The 24,601-nt window shown below is 41.5% G+C and overlaps 1 long non-coding RNA gene across 1 annotated transcript in view; it reads left to right on the top strand.

The window, feature by feature from the left end:
* LOC130859605 (uncharacterized) overlaps positions 1-24,601 on the top strand; it is a 79,188-nt gene that overhangs the window by 6,276 nt on the left and 48,311 nt on the right. Inside the window, exon 2 of the long non-coding RNA XR_009055226.1 lies at positions 12,742-12,858. This is a non-coding gene — a long non-coding RNA (uncharacterized LOC130859605). The remainder of the gene's footprint in view (positions 1-12,741; positions 12,859-24,601) is intronic.

Raw genomic sequence — 24,601 nt, 5'->3', positions numbered from 1 at the left:
GGATGGAAAAACTGAGGCTTAGAGAGATTACGTAATTGATCAAATGAACACAGCGTGTAAATAGCATGTGCACTGCATTCATTGTCAGATCTCTTTAGCTTCCTTTCAACTGGAACAATTCCTCAGCATCCCCTCCAACCCCCTCACCCCCCGTTCTTTATGTCACTGACATTTTTAAAGTGTCCAAGTAAGTTGTTTTGCAGAATATCTCTCAATTTGGATTCAATTCACTGTTTTCTAACGGTTACATTTACAAGACCTGTTTTATAGAGTCAAGTGACTCAGCTGGTATTTTTAATATTATATTTATGTATTACCTATGTTTACATGCAAATATAAACATAGAAATATATATATTATGAAAGTCATATAATTACGTGACTGGAGAATTTAAATGGCTTTAGAAAACCCACAATAACAAATGAAGTTCTCCTGGTTTCCCTAAGGGAATACTGTTGACCACTTTCTGTTTCTATCCCGGAAAACATTTATATGTACGCTGCCAGGCCCATATCCATGCTTTCACGTGCCTTTTTATTTACGCCAAAGGAGTCGTGCAATCAAAGACTCAGATCCTTGAACCACCTTTGCGTTTCAGTGAAGGAAAATTCCCAGTGTGAAATGAATCTCTCGGTTGTTTCCTGGTTTGAAGAAAATCTCTGCGCGACTGAGTTCTATCTCCTGTGTGAGAAGCTGTTGGGGGGCTTGCACTGAGACAGCGGTGTTTGGGTGATTAAGACAGACCAAGGTCGGTGTGCATGTAGTTGTCTGGAGCTGGCCTACCTAATCAAATCGTTCCCTTTTGGGGCTGATTGGGAAAAATTGGTGGTTGATTAACTCAGGAAAGCTTTTTTTTTTTTTTTTTTTTTTTTTTATTTTTTTTATTTTTTTTGGGGGTACACCAGGTTCAATCAATTGTTTTTTTTACACATATCCCCATATTCCCTCCCTTCCTTGACGCCCCCCCCCTCGATTCCCCCCCACCCTCCCTGCCCCAGTCCTCTAAGGCATCTTCCATCCTCGAGTTGGACTCCCTTTGTTATACAACAACTTCCCACTGACTATTTTACAGGTGGTAGTATATATATGTCTGTACTACTCTCCCGCTTCTTCTCAGTTTCCCCTTCACCCCCCGCCCCCTCCCATACCTCGAGTTCTCCAGTCCATTCTCTGTATCTGCTTCCCTGTTCTTGTCACTGAGTTCATCAGTACCATTTTTATATTCCGTATATGTGAGTTAGCATACAATATTTGTCTTTCTCTTTCTGACTTACTTCACTCTGTATGACAGATTGTAGTTCTATCCACCTCATTACATATAGCTCCATCTCATCCCTTTTTATAGCTGAGTAATATTCCATTGTATATATATGTCACATCTTCTGTATCCATTCATTTGTTGATGGGCATTTAGGTTGCTTCCATGTCCTGGCTATTGTAAAGAGTGCTGCAATAAACATGATGGTACAAGTTTCTTTTGGGATTATGGTTTTCTTTGGGTATATGCCCAGGAGTGGGATGACTGGATCATATGGTAGTTCTATTTGTAGTTTTTTAAGGAACCTCCAAATTGTTTTCCATAGTGGCTGTACCAACTTACAGTCCCACCAACAGTGCAGGAGAGTTCCCTTTTCTCCACACCCTCTCCAACATTTGTTGTTTCCAGACTTTGTGATGATGGCCATTCTGATTGGTGTGAGGTGATACCTCATTGTGGCTTTGACTTGCATTTCTCTGATGATGAGTGATGTTGAGCATCTTTTCATGTGTTTGTTGGCCATCTGTATGTCTTCTTTGGAGAAATGTCTATTTAGGTCTTCTGCCCATTTGTGGATTGGGTTATTTGCTTTTTTGGTATGAAGCTGCATGAGCTGCTTGTATATTTTGGAGGTTAATCCTTTGTCCGTTGTTTCATAGGCAATTATTTTTTCCCATTCTGAGGGTTGCCTTTTAGTCTTGTTTATGGTTTCTTTTGCTGTGCAAAAGCTTTTAAGTTTCATGAGGTCCCATTCGTTTATTCTTGATTTTATTTCCATGATTCTAGGAGGTGGGTCAAAAAGGATGTTGCTTTGATGTATGTCAAAGAGTGTTCTGCCTATGTTTTCCTCTAGGAGTTTGATAGTGTCTGGCCTTACATGTAGGTCTTTAATCCATTTGGAGTTTATTTTTGTGTATGGTGTTAGGAAGTGTTCTAATTTCATTCTTTTACATGTTGCTGTCCAATTTTCCCAGCACCACTTATTGAAGAGGCTGTCTTTTTTCCATTGTATACTCGTGCCTCCTTTGTCAAAGATAAGGTGCCCATATGTGTTTGGGCTTACTTCTGAGTTCTCTATTCTGTTCCATTGATCTTCCTTTCTATTTTTGTGCCAGTACCATACTGTCTTGATCACTATGGCCTTGTAGTATAGTTTGAAGTCAGGAAGCCTGATTCCACCCACTCCATTTTTCCTTCTCAAGATTGCTTTGGCTATTCGGGGTCTTTTGCGTTTCCATACAAATCGTAAGATTTCTTGCTCTAGTTCTGTGAAAAATGCCATTGGTAATCTGATCGGGATTGCATTAAATCTGTAAATTGCTTTGGGTAGTACAGTCATTTTCACGATGTTGATTCTTCCAATCCAGGAACATGGTATATCCCTCCATCTGTTTATGTCATCTTTGATTTCTTTCATCAATGTCTTAAAGTTTTCTGCATACAGATCTTTTGCCTCCTTAGGCAGGTTTATTCCTAGGTATTTTATTCTTTTGGTTGCAATGGTGAATGGGAGAGTTTCCTTAATTTCTTTTTCTGCTCTTCCGTTGTTCGTGTATAGGAATGCAAGAGATTTCTGTGCATTAATTTTGTATCCTGCTACTTTACTAAACTCATCAATGAGTGCTAGCAGTTTTCTGGTAGAGTCTTTAGGGTTTTCTATATATAGTATCATGTCATCTGCAAAGAGTGATAATTTTACTTCTTCTTTTCCAATTTGGATTCCTTTAATTTCTTTTTCTTCTCTGATTGCTGTGGCTAACACTTCCAAAACTATGTTGAATAACAGTGGTGAGAGTGGACACCCTTGTCTTGTTCCTGTTCTTAGAGGGAATTCTTCCAGTTTTTCTCCATTGAGAACAATGTTGGCTTTTGGTTTGTCATATATGGCTTTTATGATGTTGAGGTAATTTCCTTCTATGCCCATTTTCTGGAGAGCTTTTATCATAAATGGATGTTGAACTTTGTCAAAAGCTTTTTCTGCATCTATTGAAATGATCATATGGTTTTTATCCTTCAATTTGTTGATATGATGTATCACGTTGATTGATTTGCGTATATTGAAGAATCCTTGCATCCCAGGGATAAACCCCACTTGATCGTGGTGTATGATTTTTTTAATGTGCTGTTGCAGTCTGTTAGCTAGTATTTTGTTGAGGATTTTTGCATCTATATTCATCAGTGATATTGGTCTGTAGTTTTCTTTTTTTGTGACATCTTTGCCTGGTTTTGGTATCAGGGTGATGGTAGCCTCATAGAATGAGTTTGGGAGTGCTCCGCCTTCTGCAATATTTTGGAAGAGTTTGAGAAGGATAGGTGTTAACTCTTCTCGAAATGTTTGATAGAATTCGCCTGTGAATCCATCTGGTCCTGGGCTTTTGTGTGTTGGGAGATTTTTAATCACTGCCTCAATTTCTGTACTTGTGATTGGTCTGTTCATGGTTTCTATTTCTTCCTGGTTCAGTCTTGGAAGATTGTATTTTTCTAAGAATGTATCCATTTCTTCCAGGTTATCCAATTGATTGGCATATAGTTGCTTGTAGTAGTCTCTCATGATGTTTTGTATTTCTGAGGTGTCCGTTGTGACTTCTCCTTTTTCATTTCTAATTCTGTTGATTTGCATCTTCTCCCTTTTTTTCTTGATGAGTCTGGCTAATGGTTTATCAATTTTGTTAATCTTCTCAAAGAACCAGCTTTTAGTTTTATTGATTTTTCTTATGGTTTCTTTCCTTTCTTTTTCATTTATTTCTGCTCTGATCTTTATGATTTCTTTCCTTCTGCTCATTTTGGGGTTTCTTTGTTCTTCTTTCTCTAGTTGTTTGAGGTGTAAGGTTAGGTTGTTTATTCGATCATTTTCTTGTTTCTTAAGGTAGGACTGTATTGCTATAAACTTCCCTCTTAGAACTGCTTTTGCTGCGTCCCATAGGTTTTGGGTTGTTGTGTTTTCGTTGTCATTTGTTTCTAGATACTTTTTGATTTCCTCTTTGATTTCTGTAGTGATTCCTTGGTTGTTTAATAGTGAATTGTTTAGCCTCCATGTGTTTGTATTTTTTGCAGTTTTTGTCCTGTAATTGATATCTAGTCTCATGGCATTGTGGTCTGAGAAGATGCTTGATATGATTTCAATTTTCTTGAATTTGCTGAGGTTTGATTTGTGACCCAGGATGTGATCTATCCTGGAAAATGTTCCGTGTGCACTTGAGAAGAAAGTGTAGTCTGTCGTTTTTGGATGGAATGTCCTATAAATATCAATTAAGTCGAGATGGTCTAATGTGTCATTTAAAGCTTGTGTGTCTTTATTTATTTTCTGTTTGGATGATCTGTCCATTGATGTAAGTGGGGTGTTCAAGTCTCCCACTATAATTGTGTTACTGTCGATGTCCCCTTTTATAGCTGTTAGCATTTGCCTTATGTATTGAGGTGCTCCTATATTGGGGGCATAGATATTTACCATTGTGATATGTTCTTCTTGGATGGATCCCTTGATCATTATGTAGTGCCCTTCCTTGTCTCTTTTAATAGTCTTTACTTTCAAGTCTAATTTGTCTGATATGAGTATTGCTACTCCAGCTTTCTTTTGACTTCCATTTGCATGGAATATCTTTTTCCATCCCTTCACTTTCAGTCTATATGTATCCCTTGGTCTGAAGTGGGTTTCTTGTAGGCAGCATATAGAAGGGTCTTGTTTTTGTATCCATTCAGCCAGTCTGTGTCTTTTGGTTGGAGCATTTAATCCATTTACATTTAAAGTGATTATTGACATGTGTGTTCCAATTACCATTTTCTTAATTGTTTTGGGTTTGTATTTGTAGGTGTTTTCCTTTTCTTGTGTTTCCTACTTAGAGAAGTTCCTTTAGCACTTGTTGTAAGGCTGGTTTGGTGGTGCTGAATTCTCTTAACTTTTGCTTGTCTGGAAAGCTTTTGATTTCTCCCTCAAATCTGAATGAGATTCTTGCTGGGTAAAGTATTCTTGGCTGTAGGTTTCTCTCTTTCAGGACTTTCAGTATATCCTGCCATTCCCTTCTGGCCTGCAGAGTTTCTGTAGAAAGGTCAGCTGTTATCCTGATGGGTTTTCCCTTATATGTTGTTTGTTGCTTTTCTCTTGCTGCTTTTAATATTTTTTCTTTGTGTTGAATTGTCGTTAGTTTGATTAATATGTGTCTTGGTGTATTTCTCCTTGGGTTTATTCTGTATGGGACTCTCTGTGCTTCTTGGACTTGGTGAATTATTTCCTTTCCCATGTTGGGGAAGTTTTCCACTAGAACCTCTTCAAATATTTTCACAGACCCTTTCTTGTTTTCTTCTTCTTCTGGGATGCCTATAATTCGAATGTTGGTACGTTTAAGGTTATCACTGAGGTCTCTGAGGCTGTCTTCTAGTCTTTTTATTTTTTTATCTTTTTCCTGCTCTGTGGCGTTTATTTCTTCCATTCTATCTTCCAACTCACTTATTCGTTCTTCTGCCTCAGTCATTCTGCTGGTTAGAGCATCTAGAGTATTTTTAATTTCAGTTATTTTGTTATCCATTGCTGTTTGTTTTTCTGAGTTCTTATGAACTGTTTCTTGTACTTTCTCTAATTTGTTATCGAGATTTTGTATCATTTTTACTATCATTACTCTAAATTCTTTTTCAGGCATTTTTCCTATTTCCTCCTCATTTATTTGGTCTTGTGGGTTTTTTTCCTGCTCCTTTGCCTGCATGGTGTTTCTTTGTTTCCTCATGGTTGTCCAAGCTTTTGGGGTTGCTTGTCCTGGTGATAGAGGTGTTTATAGAAGACTGTCCAAGCCTCAGACTAATGTCCAAGTATTGGATTAGACGAATATTCAGTCTAGGAAACACATACATGTATAAGACACACAATTATTGAATCCGTTAGGACATAATGCTCTAGAAAGACCTGACAGAACCCCAGTGTGCTATCAGATATTCAGAGAGAAACCCAGCAGAAATTGACAACTGCAACAGAACGAATCAGAGACAAAAGCAAAAGCAAACAAACAACAAATAACACCCTACACATACAGACATCAATCCAGGGAGATTTTGTAAGCTAGGATCAAATATAGAAAAGAGCTGGAGTACCACCAGAGAGAATGGAGATTCTCAGAATGTAATTAGACAACTGTACTAAGAACTAAGATAAAGACAAAAGCCTAATATTAATACCAAGGCAGTGCATCATCTGGAGAATAGAGCAAGGAGTTTGAGCAGACCGATAGTGTTGCTTATAAGTATGTTAAGATAAAATACACTTAAAATGGCTGGAAGAAAGGGGAACAGAAGAGCGTAATGTGGTTGGAAATATGCAAAGAAAAAGAAAGGAATAGAAGTGTATAAAAGAAAGGGATGAAAGGAAAGTATGAAAGATATTTTGTCCGTACTACCAAAAACTTAGCTAGATATAGAAGTATTTTAAAAGGCAAAAAAAAAAAAAAAAAAAAAAAAAAAAAAAAAAAAAAAATGAGTGAAAAATATCCTTATAAAATTATGTTGTAAAACTTGTAGATCCCTTAGGGCTAGGATCGTATTTAATAAATCAAAAAAAAAAAAAAAAAAAAAAAAAAAGAGAGAAAGGAAAAAAAAAAAAAAAGAAAAAAAAAATCCAGAACTGATCCCCGAATGGACCAGTTCAATAGGTATTGATACTACTATTTCTGTTTCCTTAGCGTCTCAGCTGTAAGTGTCCTTTTCCTTGCCTTGGGTTTTTTTTTTTTTTTTTTGCGTTATTCTGTGACCAGCAGAGGTTCCTTTATTGTTCGTCTGTAAGCCTCGGTGTGTGGGGAGGGAGAGGGTGCAATAGTGGCTCCTTCTCCTGGGAGTGAGTGAGCAGTGGCGCACTGTTGCTTCAGTCAGGCTTGGAGGTGCCTGTTGCAGAGGGCGCTGGTGGCTCAGGCGTACACAGAAAGTCTTAGAGTTGGGCCTCTCTCGGGGTTTTTTCTTTTTGATGCTGGTTTGTTTTTTTTTTTTTTCTCTCGGCAGCCTCCCTGCTGCTGGCGTTGCAAGGAGTTTTAATCTAGCCCCGCCCGAGCGCCTGAGGGTACTTGTTATCCCTGAGCGCCTTATGTGGCCCCGCAGGGCGTCTCTCCGCTGCCTGTTGCAGAGGCGCAGAAAGAGAGGGAGAGGCTATGCGCGCGGCTCCTCCCCGCCGCCCGGGAGCCTGCAGCCTCCAGCCGCCATCATGGCCGGGCAGCTCTCAGGGATCGGCACTCCTCTCCGCGGACCTCCTCCCTCCTGTCCTCTCGGTCCGTCACCCTACCGGCAACAATGTTTCTCCCCCTGAACCAGCTCTCCGGTTCCCACGCTCCCGCTCCTGGACCCTCCGTTCAGCCGCGGATCGATGTCTCGGTCCGGGAACGCTGAGCTGCGCTGCGGACCCTCCGTATGTTTCTCACTCCCTCCCGTCTGCCACAGCTCCGCCGCTTCACCCTCTTTGAGCCCTCGTAGATGCCTCCCTACCGGCTATGTCAGGTTCTCCGCAGCCCTTTCCGGTGTCCGAGGCCGTCTGCTGGTGTTCAGCTGGTTCTCTGTGGGAATGACTGCCTCCTTCCATGCATTCCCAATGCATCTGTGGAGAGGGATGCACTCCACGTCTCTCTACTTCGCCGCCATCTGGATGGAGCCCTCAGGAAAGCTTTTAACAAGGCTGAATGCAAGAGTAGTAAGGCCTTCACTAAAGATGGTGGGTAGTATGGCTTCTTTTCTTCCAAGGGTTCAGATATGCTCCCTGGAAGGGTGTTTGTTTGTATGTATGTATTTTCCAGTTTTATTGAGCTATAATTGAGGTACAGCACTGTTTAAGGTGTATAACACAATGATTCAACTTACATGCATCATGAAATAATCACCACAATAAATTTAGTGAGCATCTATCATTTCATATAGATACAAAATTAAAGAAATAGAAAAAAATTTTTTCCTTGTGGTGAGAACTCTTAGGATTTACTCGCAACAACTTTCATATATAGCATACAGTGATCATTATATTTACCATGTTGTACATTACATCCCTGGTGCTTATAACTAGAAGTTTATACCTTTGATCACCTTCATCCAATTCTCCCTCCCCCCGTCCCCTGCCTCCGGTAACCACAAATCAGATCTCTTTTTCTATGGGTTTATTTGTTTGTTTTGATATATAACTGACCTACAGCAGTTAGTTCCTGGTGCACAGCATAGTGATTTGATATTTCTATACGAAATGATCACCACAATAAGTCTAATTACCATCTGTCACCAATATGGCTTCTTTTTTGTTTGTTTAACTCAGGCTCTTTGTAAAAAAAAACAGGTGGTAAAATACACATAACATAAAATTTACCGTTAATAATATTTATTATATTCACGATGTAGTGCAACCATCAGTATCATCTAGTTCAAAAACATTTTCACCACCCCAAAGGAAACCCTGTATGCATTAGCATTCACTCATTTTCCTCTCTCCCTCATCCCTGGTAACCATGAATCTGCTCTCTGTCTCTGTGGATGTGCCTATTTTGGACATTTCATATAGATGGAATCAAACAATAGATGGCCTTTTGTGGCTTCTTTCACTTAGCATGATGTTTCCAAGCTTCATCCATGTTGTTGCATGTATCACTTCTTCATTCCTTTCTATGACTAACACATTGTATGGATGACCATATTTTAAAAATCCATTTATCAGTTGATGGCCCATTTTTATTTATTTTATTTTATATATTAAAAATGTTTTATTTTATTGAAGTGTAGTTGATTTACAATATTGTGTTAGTTTCTGCTGTACAGCAAAGGGATTCAGTTATACACATATATTTTCATATTTTTTCCTTTATTATTTATTACAGGATATTGAATATAGTTCCCTGTGCTATAGAGTAGGACCTTGTTGTTTATCCATTCTCTATATATAACAGTTTGTATCTGCTAATCCCAAACTCCCAATCCATCCCTTCCCACCCCCCCACCCCCAGTTGGGAACCACAGGTCTGTTCTGTATGTCTGTGAGTCTGTTTTTGTTTCATGGAAGTTCATTTATGCCATGTTTTAGATTCCACATATAAGTGATATCATATAACATTTGTCTTTCTGTGTGTGACTTACTTCACTTAGTATGTCACTCTCTAGTTCCGTCCATATTGTTGCAAATGGCATTATTTCATTCTTTGTTATGGCTGAGTAATATTCCATTGCATATATGTACCACATCTTCTGTATATGTTCATCTGTAGATGGACATTTATGTTGCTTCCAAGTCTGGGCTATTATCCATAGTGCTGCTGTGAACATAGGGGTGCATGTAGCTTTTTGAATTACAGTTTTGTTCTGATGTATTGATTACCTGTTTTTAAATGTCTCTGCAAACCTTGGATCGAAGAGGCCCTTCTTGCATGGGACTTTTAAAAACTGTAAAAACCATGAACTATGTCAGTGATCTTTTTAGGTCAAGAGTTTAATATGTGAAACAAATTGTTTTAAAATAATCAGGTCCCTGCCAACTAACAGCTGATAGTCTCTGAAAGGGAGAAGCTAGAGGGACTTCTTGACTAGAAATAGAGCCTCTAAGGTGTGTGATACAATATTTGCCTTTTCCCCTCACCAACCCTTTCATTGCAATCCCTCTTGGATGATGGGCCCCAGGACCTCCAAGCTGCTCACATAAATGCCCCAATCGTGAGTCAGATGGAACAGAACAGTCAGAACAGTCGTTCCTTGAAGGGTGGTTTACGGATGGGGCAGCCACAAGCGCCACAGTTGATGCCAGCTCCTTGGTCCCCATGGACAACCGCTTCCCTTGCTTCTTGTCTGCTCAACACATGAAAACCCCAGGAAACGTCCTCCTCTTTGAACAAAAGATTTCAGAATTTCTACTGTTAATAACATATTGCCTGCTGTTTGCTCAAACCAGAATCTATACTGTGATTGTGTGTGTGTGTGTGTGCGCACGCACACATGCGCGTCTAGTATCACCTAGACAGGAATTAGCAAGAAAAAACTCCTTAGGAATTCATTTGATGGCTAATGATGGAAAATCCCAGGATTTAAAAGGACCAGAAAAAAAAAAAATGCCTGACTTGCTTTTCAGGCAGTTGCAAAATCTCCACCTTCCCTATAATTAAAATCTTGAGACCCACAGAGGGCAGGGAGAGAAGGAAGCACAGGCCCTGAGAGCAGGAAGAAAACATCTAGTTGCTGACCTCTCGGTGGCACTGAGCATTGTTTAAGAGGTGAAATCTGATGAGGAATAGCCGATTTCCCCTCTCCCCCTCCCAGCTTCTCTTAGTCTTTTTCATACTTAACATTTTAAAGACTTTAACGAGAAAGGGCATCCTGCAGGGAGCAAACCCACATCCTGAAGGAAGGCTCCAAGGCCTGCTTTCCATATTTCCTATGGTGTAAATCCTGTCGCTCCACAGAGGTTGTTTCTCCTCACCCAGCCAACTGAGGCCTCCTCCCGTACTCCCATTTCTCTCTTTTTCATCTATCCTCCCCTTTTCTTTTCAAGTCCCTCTCAGAATCCTGACAGTCACATCCCTCCCTGGTTATGGTGTTGCACTAGAAGGTCGGGCTTGCCTTCTTCATGGACCATGGCTGCCCGTGACCAACTGAAACATCAAGCCTCACATCAGCTGTCCTTCCAAGGCCTCTAAGCCACAGTCAGCTAATGCAGCAGGAGGGAAATATTTTCTTGACCACATAACTTCAGCTTTGAAGGTGTTGGTACATTAAAAACAAACAGAACAGGCTTTCCTACAGCATGTTTTTGAGATCCACTTGGGAATTTGGGTGGGGTTGGAAGAAACCTAGTGTCTGGCATATCCCAGGGGATATTAGTCACCCAAATTATGTTTTAGGATTTTAAAAATATTAGACGAGTTCATACATGGTAGTAGCTGTCAGACTGGCCACTCCTTGTTGAAGCTTGAGGTTTTGGAATTCTGATTTGCCTTCTCAAAGAACTTGTTTTTCAAAAGTAAAAAGGCCAATGGAAAAGGACCTTGGGTACTTTCAGAATGTAATTTCCTTAGCAAGGTGTATTAACAGTTAAAAAAAAAAAAGAAGGGGGGACACGAAAAAGGTAGGCATGGTTGAAGCAGGTACAAACCCCAGATGTGCTCTCTGCACTGAACATGTGCCATCTGCAGTGGGACTGCTGAGTGCTGCCCTGGTCCCTGGACAGCAGGAGAGACTGAGGACAACTGCAGAGAAAGGCAGGTGCTGAGACCAAAGGGGCTTCGGGATGTACAAAAGCAACTGTATTATTACCATCTCGGGTTCTTGAAAGATTGGGCCTCCTCATGGAACAGCTCGAAGGCCTCATTGGAACAGCTCGAAGGCTGTGGAGCAAGTCAGAGACATTCCAAAGGCCCAGGAAAGGTTGACAGGCTCTTATTCACCAAATTCCAAAGACTCAAACAAGGAAGTCCTGATGGGATTAGCTTTAGCCAGTTTAAAAGAAGTTTCTGCATAAGAGACTCCTAAAATGTAAAGGAATTATCCCAAATAATTTTCAGGTTGAAAAAGGAAGAGATCCAAGCCAGGGATGATAGACGCCTATCCTCTAAGGATGAGAGTATAAGGAAAAAGTAGCTGCTATTTAAAAACCAAAAGAAAGCTTACATCCTCTGAAGTTAGCTCTGAGAGGTGACATCGACCCCTTCCCTAGAGCTAACCTGTACATTCCTCTGGAGATGTCTAGTATGGAAGCCACTGGCCACATGTGGCTGTTGAGCACTTGAAATTTATATTTGTCAATTATTCCTAATTATTCCTCAAGGAACTTAAAAAAATGTAGGTAGTTCAAATAGAAATATATATATATGTGTATATATATATACACACATATATATAAAATATACACTGGAATTCAAAGACAACATGAAAAAAAGAATGTAAAATATCTCATCAATAATTTTTTCATATGGATATATTAAGGTGATAACATTTTAGATGTATTGGGCTAAATGAAATACATTAAGATTAACTTCACGTTTTACTTATTTTAATGTGGCTACTAGAAAATGTAAACACTGTGTACGTGGCCTACATTTGTGGCTCACATTCTGTTTTCGTTGGAGAGCGTTGCTTTAGAGTCCGTTGCTAGTAATCGTGGCCACAGTCGTGCTTAATGGGGACGCTCCTCCTTTGTTCACACTGGCCAAAGCACGTACAGCACTGACCTGTGGTATGGCTGGAACGTCCAAAAGTCAACGTCAGGGGCACAGCACCAGGGCAGAAACACAGGGAATCTTATTGATGAAACAAGGTTTTAAAACCTGCTGTTCTGAAGCTGCTTTAATTGAGACCTGACCTGAGATCTTCTGGTAATGGTAGGTATCTAATAGTAGTGTTGGGTTTGTTTGTTTACGGCACTTAGAAGAGTTCCCACAGAAAATGCTTGAAAACGTTTGTTGTTATCCACCCTTTTCTTGTGTGAAAATGAACCTCTTTAAATAAACAGGTTTCCCTGACACTACTAACATTCCTTTGTGTTTGTGCCCTTTTTTTAGTGTGGGGAATGGTGGCCCCTGCTTTGCCCATCTACCAGCTATTAGGGGATGCCGTTAATCGGGTGCGTCCAACTGGGACTTGAACCAATGGTGGAATGTAGACCCTCTTTCTAGTTGGTAAGGTTTGGATATGGTCTGTGGTACCCTGTGCCACTCTCTTGGTGTCTGGGGTGGATTTTATTTCTGGGGCATTTACTTAAGTACTAGATGTAGTTTCCCTGCCTTCCTTCTCTAATGTCATACCTGGGCTCCTTGTCCGTTTTTGCTTGGGACATCTTAGTCCTGGTGTCTGTCATGCATGGGACCTGCCTTTAGCTGAAAGTGCCCCCACCCTGCCATATAGCCCCTGCTCATGAAATGTGGTCACAGTTAATGACCATTATTTACAAATGATAAAGAAATTTGGTTTTGAGCTTGCCACTGGTAACTAGGTAATGTGGATCTCAAGCTGTTCAGCTACTGTTAAGAACATCTAGGTTAGCGGCTCTGCACAAGGGGAAAACTTCAAAATTGCTTGAGAACATTTTCAAAGGATATATTCTTGGGGCCTATTCTCAGAAATTCTCACTTAGTGGGTTTGAGGTGTGGCCTTGGCATTTGTGCTTCTAAAAAGCTCCAAAGTGATTCAAGTGAATACACTTGATTGAGACCCACTAGCTAGGCGATGATAGGAACAGACATTTTCCTACTATCAGTTTCAGTGTTGACCAATTAATTTATTTGATGTCGAGATTAGATGGCTAATGTTTTAGTTCAGATTTCACAGGTGGACATGTGTGTGTGTGTGTGTGTGTGTGTGTGCTTTTTGCATAGAACATTCTCAGGGTAATTGCCTGGCACATAGCGAGCTCTGACTAAATGATTGCTGCATTGATGACTATGCACATTGAATACCTATTTGTAGAGAAAATATCTTTAAAATGTATTTCTTGAAATGTCTTTTTGAGGTATCTTTAAAATATCTTTTAAAACATGTTGAAGGTTTCCATCAAATTTTGTGTGTTTTTAAAAAAAAAGAGAAATGTGCTTCAAAAGATTCTGGCAGGTGGCCATGTGGAGAAGGCTGACTTCAGAGCTGTCTCTGCACAGAGGACTTGGAAAGAGTAACTCATTTGTTTTCAAACACACAGGAGGGGTGCAGCCTCAGGAGTGGCCACCCAGCTCCACTCTGCGCAGTTACTTGCTGCTTCCTCTCTAAAGGAGGCAGTACAATAGAGGAAGAGTGCCTGCTGTTTGTACCTCCATGGGCAGTGTTGAAGGTGGTGGAAATTCAAGAAGGAAAGTCAACACCTGGTTGGCCAGTGGGAGCCTGGTGTGTGGTTCATAGTTAGCTCCAGGAATGATGCTCACAGAGCCGCTGACCTCAAGGGGCTGCCCTGGGCAGGGCTGCACCTGCAACTGCAAATACAGCTGTTGACCTCTTCAGTGACACTTCCCCTGACCTGGGGACCTCCAACTCCGGATGTTCCTTGGTGGTTAGATCTGATGTTTCCGCAGGCCTCTCTGTGCTACCCCTGCACCCCACCCAGCCTCCTATTTCTTAGATTTTTAGAGAAGAAACAACCCACAAACCTATCTAAAAACAATTCAACTGGTGTGGAATTCTAACAATGACTGAAGAATAATATTTAGGGGGTCTGAGCCTGTGTCCATAGTAGTGCTTTCAAGGGCCCTGTGGGAAATCCACGCCCATGTGGTTGGCTAGTTGCATCTTTTCACCCACATTAGATGGTGATTTTAGTTTGTTTTTAATTTAGCAATACTTTTTCCAGTGACATTCCACTCTCACCAGCCCTTTGTCAGAGAAGGAAGAAGGGCCCCAGTCTCAAGTTGTCGGTCCCGCTCACCCTTTGATAAAATTCCTGTTGTCCTGTTCCCTTTCTTCCCTGCTCAGGCATGACCCCCCTCCACGCCCTAAGCCCCCAGGAGCCTTTGTAACTGCAGGGAAAGGAGGAGCTCAAATTAGTTTGAGTGAGAGGGCAGCAGAGACAGAAAGAGAGAGGACCTGGGGTGCTCAGACGTTCCACAGGCGACGTTGCATGGCCTGAGCTGCACCTCGCTCCACGCAGGCTTCACTGTCAGTGATGGCAGGTCAGTGCAAACAATCCCAGAAACCACAGGCTGCTCCAGGGGCTGCTGCCACCTCTGGCACAACCAAAAGTGAGTCTCCGCCGGGGATGGGCGATCCTCGAGGTTGGGTGAACACAGCTGGTCTCAGGGTCCGAATTTGAGGAGGAGCAGGGGAGGGAGTCTTCACAGATACAGGCACATCGGGAACCTGAACTTATGGATGGGACATGGGGGCTTTCTGCCTAGTTAGTGCTGAGGGCTGTCACGGTGCGAGGGACAACTGTTCAGTCAACACATATTTCTGGGTATCTGCTATGTGTCAGGCACTGTGCTGGCTGCGGGGGGTACACTGATGGGCAGGAGTCCTGTTTTCACAGAGCTGAGAGCAGTGGTCTCCAAAGTTCACTCATTGCAAGTCTCTCTAGGAAAAAAACTGAGCCTATCTTTGCTGTTTTTATTTATTTATACATTATGTAATGTATTGCTCATTATGTATATCATAAAATATATTATGTACACTGTACAATGGACATATAAGATAAAATAATTAGGGTGAGATAATTAAATATACACATATTTATAGAGATAGATACAGCCTCATAATTTTTCCTACCCTCCAATGGCTTATCTTGTACAACTTCTGCGGGGGCAGGCACCCACTTATGGAGATCACAGATGGGATTAAGAGTGTGATCTGGAGTCAGATTTCCTGGCCTCATATTCTCCATTTGTAAAATGGGTGTTATAATAACATGTTTCCCAGGGTTGCAGTAAGATTAAATGAAATAATCCATGTCAAGTGCTTCGAAGGCTTCCTAGTATTTAGAAAGAGCTCAATAAATGTTAGTTAATATAATTTATACAGTCTGTTTGGGAAGAAAAACACTAATTAACCAAATAAGTACTTAATTTCAATTGTGATAAGGACCATGAAGGCAACTGTGAGATGCTAAGAGGCTGTGTGTGAGGGGGACTTAACCTCATCAGTTTTGAGATGCTTTTTGAGTTTTGGAGGGAGCCAGAGTTAAAGCAAGGACAGAGCATTCCCAGCTGAGGGGACAGCTGGCATGGAGGCCTGAGGCAGGAAGGCACTTAACCCATTGGAGGAGGGGACAAAGGCCCCGTGAGAAGGGGGAATGCTGCCAGATGGAACGGGAGAAGCAGGTTGCCTGGAAACCAGGTAGGGCTCCATGGGCATTGTGTCTCAAGGATCTTTGTTGCTGACAACAGAACCCACTCACCATAGTTTAAGCAGAAAACGACTTTATTAAAGGATATTAAGACACTCTCAAAATCTCCAGGCGGGTCAGAGAGTCAGGCTTGGAGGTCAGGAAGCCAGAACAATGCTTAGACCAGCCATGCCTTGGGTTGAATCAGCAAAGGGCTTCTGCTGCTGCCTCCAGGTCTAGACTCCACAGCACAACTCATGCTGCTGTTGCCTATGAGAGCTAGACACCCACTACCACCTTTTCTAGGAAATGCATTCTGCACAGTTGGCCTCCTCCTGTGGCTCCTTTTCAAATGAAGACTTGTGTAAGAACATCTGACTAGCAGAGTTTGGATCACGTGGATGAGGCCTTAGCTGCAAGAGTAGCAGGGAAAGTGAGTTTTTTGGCATCTACTGAGAGGAGGTGAGCACTTCTAAGGTGGGACATTCACCAGGTGTAGGAATGATGTCAAGGATTTTGGATTTATCTGCTCTCACATCACCAGATGTTTGCTTTGCTGTGGTCAGTAGGATTGGAGAAGGGCAGAGAGATTCAGTGCTCTTCTTTGCAGAAATGGAGGAAAAAAACAAATAACCAAACTCCAAAGCCAACAATTTAAGAAGTGAAAAAACCTGCTACCTCCTTTATTTGTAGTAAGTTTAACAAACCCTTTTGAAGGGGTGGCATTGAAGGAGATAACATATGACTTTGGATGTACGTGTGACCAGTGCTGAACAACCATCCCTGTTTGAAGGGTATGTCATCCCAGTTTACAGTTTTTCTCAAGCCAATTGTAGGTCTTTTCTCTCAATTACAAATGGGAAAGGCCTGATTCAGAATCCAAAATTAGGGTGGGGTGATGGGACAAGGACTGGAAGGGTCTGCAGGGACAGCAGTACGAGATGAAAGCATTTTGTACGTCAGAGGAAGATGGATCAAGGAAGCAAGACAAAGGTCAAACAAGATAAGCTAGTTTCCTAAGAAAGCTGCTTTCTTCTTCTTAAGTAACCCTTAATGATATCACCATTTTTGTTGATTCAGGAAGCTGGCTGAGTTGGCAGAACTTTTTTATATTAACAGAAACAAGTTACTGCTTGAGTTCAAGTAATAAATAATGTATTTCTAAACACAATAAATATATTAAAAAATAGCTACAGAGAAGAAGGTCAAAATGAAACTGGGGTAGGGTGATTTCTATACCGCTCAATATTTTCTGTTTAGTAGTCTGACTTATGGCCAAAAATAGAATTCTTGCTAAGTTGTATTATGCAAAATAAAATGGTCCAGTACTTTAAAAGTGAAAGGTTGATAACTCTTCTAGTATTATAATACAAACCATTCTAAAGAAGTAAATCTTAAGTCATTATTTTAATGATTTAATAATAATCAGAAATTCTTAACTGATTATTTAACAAGTTAAAAACATTATAAACCAGTTAAATGTAATAACCTTTTCTGTATCATGTACATACACATGCATCTTCTTTTTTAAAAAAAGAATGCTCTTGTGGTCAAAAAAAAAAAAAGGTTGACTATGTTTTTCGTGTGAGCATCTCCCTGAGACCTGTACTAACTTTTGTCTCAGTGCTTGTCTCCTGAAATAGTGGTTCTTAATCGTTTGGCGAGTGGGATTATAGATCCCTGTAGCATCTGATGAAAGCTATGGACTCTTTCCCTGAAGAAATGCAGTCTCACCTTACGCCTGCAACGGCTTGGTGTGTAATTTCAAGGAAGCTCAAGGACCCTACACTAAACTCCTTCTGTAAACCTTGGCTTCCCATAAATCATGGAGAAGGGAGACAGGAAGCTCAGGCCAGTGGTCAGTGATGATGTCCTTGATGATGGACAGTCCCAAATGTGGCAATGGCAGCAGGCCTGCTTGTATGTCGTCCCTTGAAGCACTGGACTTGGTGGTGCTGGCTTAATGGCCAAGAGGAGCTTTGCACCAGGAACTAATCAATTGGTTTTATTAACTGCAACAGGCTAGGTAGAACGGAAGTGAAAAGGACCACAGCATTGCTGCCCCTGGCTATTCAGGACCTCACCTCCGTAAACAAAGTCTGCCAGGACCAACACTCTGCCTTCCTCCCAGGAATCCTTCGGTGTTAGTACTTTTGAATAATATGTTTTTGTTAACTTAATAAGGAAGAATAGCTTCCTTGTTGAGTTTCTACTTCCAGGTAGATGTGCAATTTGAAAGGAAAGGGACTTTAATGTCTTAACCCAAAGGGATGTCTTGTCTGGCTGTGGGGACAGGGGTTAGGAATGGAGTTTGTGGGGACAGATCCTTTGCTGAATTCCTAAAACTTCTGAACAGAAGACTTTTTTTTTTTTTTTTGAGAGAAGATAGCATTTATTATTTGCAGCAAGTAAGGAGAACACAGGGAAGACAAGACAATAATTGCATAATTACACATGAAAGTAAAATGAAATATGTCTTTGGAGGGGTAGCAGGAAATATAAATTTCTATAAGAGGAAGTGGTTGATAGCATTTCTTTTCCAAAGAGGCTGAGGTGCAGTGTGGTGGCAAGACTTTGGGATTCAGAGTAAAAAAATCTTGTTCTAATCCTGTCTCTGTGTCTTACTGACTCAGTGGGTATGGGGGGCTTTGAGGCTCCACAAAAAGTGATTCAACCCAAGCATTCACAAGCCTTGTTTTGTGGCTTCAAGGTCTGAAAGTTGCTGGTGAAACCATGACAACAGAATTAACCCTCTTTAGTTTTGGGCAAATTTCTCAGCTTCCTAAGCCCAGTTTCCTCATCTGTGAAATGAGTGTTTTTGTGATAATACCTACCTAACAGCATTGTTATGTGGACTTAAATGAAATAATACACCCTATATACTTCATCAATTCTAAGATACATATTCCTCCCCTCCCTCAAATAAAAAGTTTCCTGAAATTGAGATGGTATCTAGGAGTAGGTCCAAGTTTTATGGGCTGAAACTTATTTGGGGAACTTTAAAAAAAGAGATGTAAAACGATGAATGCAAAATTAGGTAAAATGTGAATATTTGTTTAGACAAGAAAGGAATCACAACCAATTATAAATTTTAAAATGCTGAAATAAATCACAAACACCATAAAATCCACAAAACACTGCAATATTTATTAATTAACTGCCTGGCACCCTTCTATAATACTTCTCTGTCCTCCATTTTTTGGCTGTGTAACAGTGATTTTGTTATGTCATTTTCTGTAGAGAGAGTAGGTGGGCAATTAGGTCTTCCTTCTCTGTGGTAGTGCAGCGTTGGTGGTATAGTGGTGAGCTGCTGCCTTCCTTCTCTGTGGTTGATGGAGAATTAATTTTTACTATAGATAATTAGAGAAGTGTTTTCCAGCTTCACCATTTATTTTAGGTAATGTCAAATAAATGTTTAGGATTGTTGTCAAATTTGGGAAAACCTCCTGAAGTTTATTTCTTTTTTTTTTTAAATTTATCTCACAGTCAATTTGAAGTTTCTTTTATATGGGCGCTATAACAGAAGAATTTTCCACAGGCTAATTTTTAGCTTTATATACGTCAAACCTTGTTTTTTTCCACTGCTCATGCCATATACCTCTGGTGAGCATGGTGGGACGTGCTGATATTCGGTACTACCTGGAGCTCTGTACCTGAGGGTCTCGCTGAAGGAGTGCTCGTGGGGTGGAGGATGGAAGAGGCGGACACCATTGCTGTCCCAGAATGAACAGCCATGACTTGACTGCACAAATGTGACTGCAATCACATATACACATCCCACTGAACCCAGACCAAATGTATCCCCAAATCAGCTCCCCCTTTACGGAGATCCCCAAATCGCCCCTAGCCACTCCAGGGCTACCCAACACAAGGGGAAGTGTGAAAGCAGGAAGTCTGAGTGCAAAAAGACAGTGGTCTGATCGCAGCTAAAATATCTTTTGCAAATTTTACAAAAGTTTGTGGCCATGTGAACACTGCTGGGGCCCCTCTGGGAACCTTGGCAGGTTCTGTGCAGGTGCGGGGCCTTGAGACTTATTAAGTTTCCTTAGTTTCACAATAAATACACCTTGGATGGCATCCTTCAATTAATTGGTAGTGATTTTGCTTTCCTGGTGGCACATAAAATAATGGGTATGTTAAAGTTGCTGGCGACTTAGATTCCACGTGATACATGTAAAGCATCCCACACAGTGCCTGGCGCACACCAGGAGCTCCGTAAGTGTTCCTTCCCCCTTTCCCTTAGTGAAAACCCAAAAAACAGGGCTCCATCAAGGGAGGAGGCTATGCCCTTCAAGTGCATTATTGAAGAATCAGCTTTGTATGAGCTGATATACCATTAGTTTGCCTATAAAATTTTAAGTTGCAGTTTTTGAATTCATGGATCTTAGTTCAGAGTCAATAAAAAGTGATTGATGGGTAACCAGCGAGTGCCCGGGAATAGAAGATGTCCTATTGCTCTGTCAGTGGTCAATAATAGTGTACTCACCTACAGCCAATCGCTAACAAGGCAAGCCCATTGCTAAGAAACAGGAAAAAAATGGCTACAATGTATTAAAGACACTTGACTTGTGCAGAGTAGAGGAGAATTTTCCCTGGTTTCAGCTCTGACTGCTGCCCCTCCATCTTCTTAAGGGCAGATGTGAGGCAATCTGAGCTCAAGCCCAGAGGCAGGACACAATGAAATCCTTTGTGGTTTATTATCCTTTCCACTCCCTTCTTCATCTTCTCTTTCACTTTTTCTTTTCCTCCATCTTGCCCACATTTTCTAGGTTGTTTTCTTGTTGTCACTTCCTGCAAAAAGAAAAAGATTCCACTTTTCATTGTGTGTCAGTGCCCTTGGGCATCCTATCTGACTTTCTACCCCGCAGAGTTATTTATATACAAAGGGTTAAGACGTGGAGCACTGACACAGAAGGGGCCTGGGAAGCCTGTTTCTGAGTCAGTTAAAAGGCATATGTATTTTCTTTCTCTGGCAGCAATTTAAATTTGCCATAATTCTGAGGCTGCCTACACATTTCATGTGCGACTGTGTGTTAATGCACCTCATTTGCCCCACACCGTGGGTCAAGCTGTATTTCAGGGTTGGTATAATTATAATGATGTTATTTCATGAACTGTAGGGATTGTGAATAATTAAGATTCATTCTAGAATGAGCAAGGAATGTACTGGAATAAAGGGTTGTAATAAAAAAGCAAGCCTCTTCCAATTTCTAACAAGGAGCTTGGTGTGTTTGTAATCTGATTTCATAACAATAGTTTTCCTTAAGATAATTTGGATGCTACATTAGTTCTAATTATTATGATTTCCTGTTTAGAACCCAGATACCTTCTTGATATGTCCCCCACAGTGTATTTCTGGAAATGACTTCAACCAATTACATTAGCTCTTATTCCCTTGGTTTCAATGTGGTTCACCAGACAGGAACCAGGCTGCTTGAGTGTGCAGCCCAGATAGCGAGAGGCAGTGGGTAGAAATTTAAAATCACCCGAAGATGCTGTGTGGTCTGAAGGGAGCCTAAGTGGAGGAATGTGACACAGCTGAGGGCTCTGATGGCCGGGGGTGGGGCCGTTTTGACGTCTGAAATGTCTGACCAACTGTTCTCTTAGGGGTGATGTTGATGGCTGTTTCATCTGGTACCAAGTCTACTTTCAGTGTTTGACGAAGGAAGGTGACATTGATGACAACAATAACGAAATTTACCCTCAAAAAATTTCCCCTTAAATTAGAACCTATTGATTCTGTTCTTTTTGATACTAACTTGAGAATTTCCGAGTTGAGGCTTTGAATCTTTAAAATACATGGCTGATAACATGGATGGACCTAGAGATTGTCATACTGAGTGAAGTAAGTCAGACAGAGAAACAGAAATATCGTATGATATCCCTTATATGCAGAATCTAAAAAGAAATGATACGAATGAACTTTACAAAACAGAAACAGACTCAGACTTAGAGAACAAACTTATGGTTACAGGGGCTGGGTGACGGGAAGGATGGGGGGAAGGGGTAGTTAGGGAGTCTGGGATTGACATGTGCACACTGCTATATTTTAAACAGGTACCAACAAGGACCTACTGTATAGCACAGGGAACTCTGTTCAATGTTATGTGGCAGCCTGGATGGGAGGGGGGTTTGGGGGAGAATGGATACCTGTCTACGTACAGCTGAGTCCCTTTGCTGTGCACCTGAAACTATCACAAACATTGTTAATCGGCTATACTCCAATATCAAATAAAAAGTTAAAAAACTTTCCCCTTAAATGTCGTAGATGTAGCACCTTAGGACAAATCAGAGACGAGTCCTTATGGTCTTCTTAATGTCACTACTTTTATGAATAATAATGCTTTATCATTTTCAAAGACCTTTCCACATTGGGTGGCAGATATCATTGCTCCCATTTTATAGATGTTTAAACTGAGGTACAGAAAAGTCCAGGCATGTATTCAGTGTTGCTTAGAGCAAGGAGGGGAGATGGGACTTGAACCCCAGTTGCCTATTCCCACTTCTCCCCTAGTGGTGTCATACCCCATGCAGCAGTGGTGGCAAGGGTTCACGGGAAGTTGACAGGGGTCTTCAGACCCCTCTGGGTACCTTCTGCACTCTGTGAATCTGCCGGGGGAGCCACACACTCCAAACCGTCCCTAAGGGGCATGTGCCCTCTCCGTGTACACACACGGGCTGTCAGAGGACTAAGGGATTCTGCATGAGAGGGATTTTTATAATATCTACATTGATCTGCTCAAAGATCCAGAAGCATAGTCCAGCTACACAGGACTAGCTGGGATTTAAGGCACTTAGCATGGAGAAAACACATTCTTGTCCAGAGTCATTTTCAGCTATTATCCATATGTCTAAGTTTAAAACAGAGAGAAAAAGAGGGCAAACCTACCGTGGGCCAAATAAAGGTGTTCGTGTGTGCATGTGTTTCTCCTTTCTGCTTCGGAAGTCAAATTTCATGGCGCATTTGGCAATTTACCGCTGGAAAGCTAAAGGCAATGACAGAAACTGAAGACAGGAGACGCTATTCTGTGCTGTCTTGTCCTGATATAGTGAAGAAATACACAGAAGAAAGGCGCCGTGGGACTCTTGCAAAAAGATTCAGCCTACCAGAGTGCAGAGCGACTGGGAACGAGACACTCAGAAAGCAGAGAACTTTTAAACCTCATCTGGTAAAACCAAAGCTTCAGCTACTCCTCCACCCCTTCTCAGTGGAGGGACACAAGACCTGGGCGAAATTTCACCAAGAAAGAAGTGGTTGTTCACAGCACAGACAATAGGCCAGCAGGTTTAATTTCCCCTGAGTTTTATAAGCGCATGTAACTTGAAGCCAGTTTAATGAAATAACTCCTGGATTTCAATGGCTGATGACTCTGGGCCAGAAAGCCCAGAACTGTGGAGTGTGGAGCCTTTGAGAAGCTCAGCGGGGGCTCCCACAGGTCACAGCTTTTGTGTTTGGGGCTGTGCTCGACTCTGGAGTCCCATCGACCTGCGCTGTGGATTGGTTGGCATGACCTGTTCGACAGTGCCTCCCTGGGGCAGGGCTGCTGGGGAGGCAGAAGGAATCCTTTGGGATTTGAAGTCCAATAGTGTTGGATGAGGCATGGCTATGAGGTCTCTGGATATAGTCATCAAGTTCGAGGTGTTCACATGTGGGCAAGAAGTTCTCACTCTAGGTGAGCAGAACCTGTGCTGTGCCTCTCCCCCGCCTTTCCAGTGGGCTGCAAAGGGTTGTTGACACAACACGCCGATGGTGGTGGCTGAGGTCAAGGAGTGTGGAGTCAGATCAGCCTACTTTCCTATCCTGCCAGCCCCCTCCCCCCTTCTTCTGTGACCTCAGCAGATTAACATTTTTTGAACTATAATTTCTTCAACTGGAAAATGGGAGTAATAATAACAAACTTTGTAGAATTGCTGGGAAAACTAAATGAAATAAGTATGCCAGATGCCCATCTCATACCTGGCCAAGGTAGCCACTTGACCATTTTGGCCGTGCTCAGCTGGCTGAAGTTTGTCAGAAGACACCTTGATAACATTAATCTTTTCGAGAGAAAATTAGCAGAGTGTCAATCTCAAATTTTCCATCAATTCAGTTCATCTGATAGATGAGTATATTTAAAGTGTTTTATATGCCAGGCACTGAGGACCCAGGAATGAATATGGTAGAGCTCTGCCCTTAGTAAAAGCACCTCTTTTTGTTTGTTTTTGTTTTTGGCCTCACTGCTTGTGGGATCTTAGTTCTCTGACCAGGGATTGAACCCACGTCCCCTGCAGTGGAAGCATGGAGTCCTAACCACTGGACCACCAGAGAATTCCCTAAAAGCACCTCCTGGTGCTGTGGGTTTGTTGGGTTTTTTTTTTTTTCAGATCTTTATTGGAATATATTTGCTTTACAATGTTGTGTTAGTTTCTGCTGTACAACAAAGTGAATCAGCTGTATGTATACATATATCCCATATCCCCTCCCTCCTGTGACTCCCTCCCACCCTCCCTATCCCACCCCTCTAGGTCATCACCAAGCCTCGAGTTGATCTCCCTGCAGTGGGTTTTAGCCTTTTGACTATGACCCGTGGTAGGAAGTATCACAATACAGTACACACTTACACACAGTATTTATGTAAAAA

The sequence above is a fragment of the Hippopotamus amphibius genome, chromosome 8 (genome assembly GCF_030028045.1).
Source record: "Hippopotamus amphibius kiboko isolate mHipAmp2 chromosome 8, mHipAmp2.hap2, whole genome shotgun sequence".
NCBI classification, from domain to species: domain Eukaryota; kingdom Metazoa; phylum Chordata; class Mammalia; order Artiodactyla; family Hippopotamidae; genus Hippopotamus; species Hippopotamus amphibius.
Note: the sequence above shows the minus strand (reverse complement) of the source record. Positions and strands in the feature narration are given on the sequence as shown.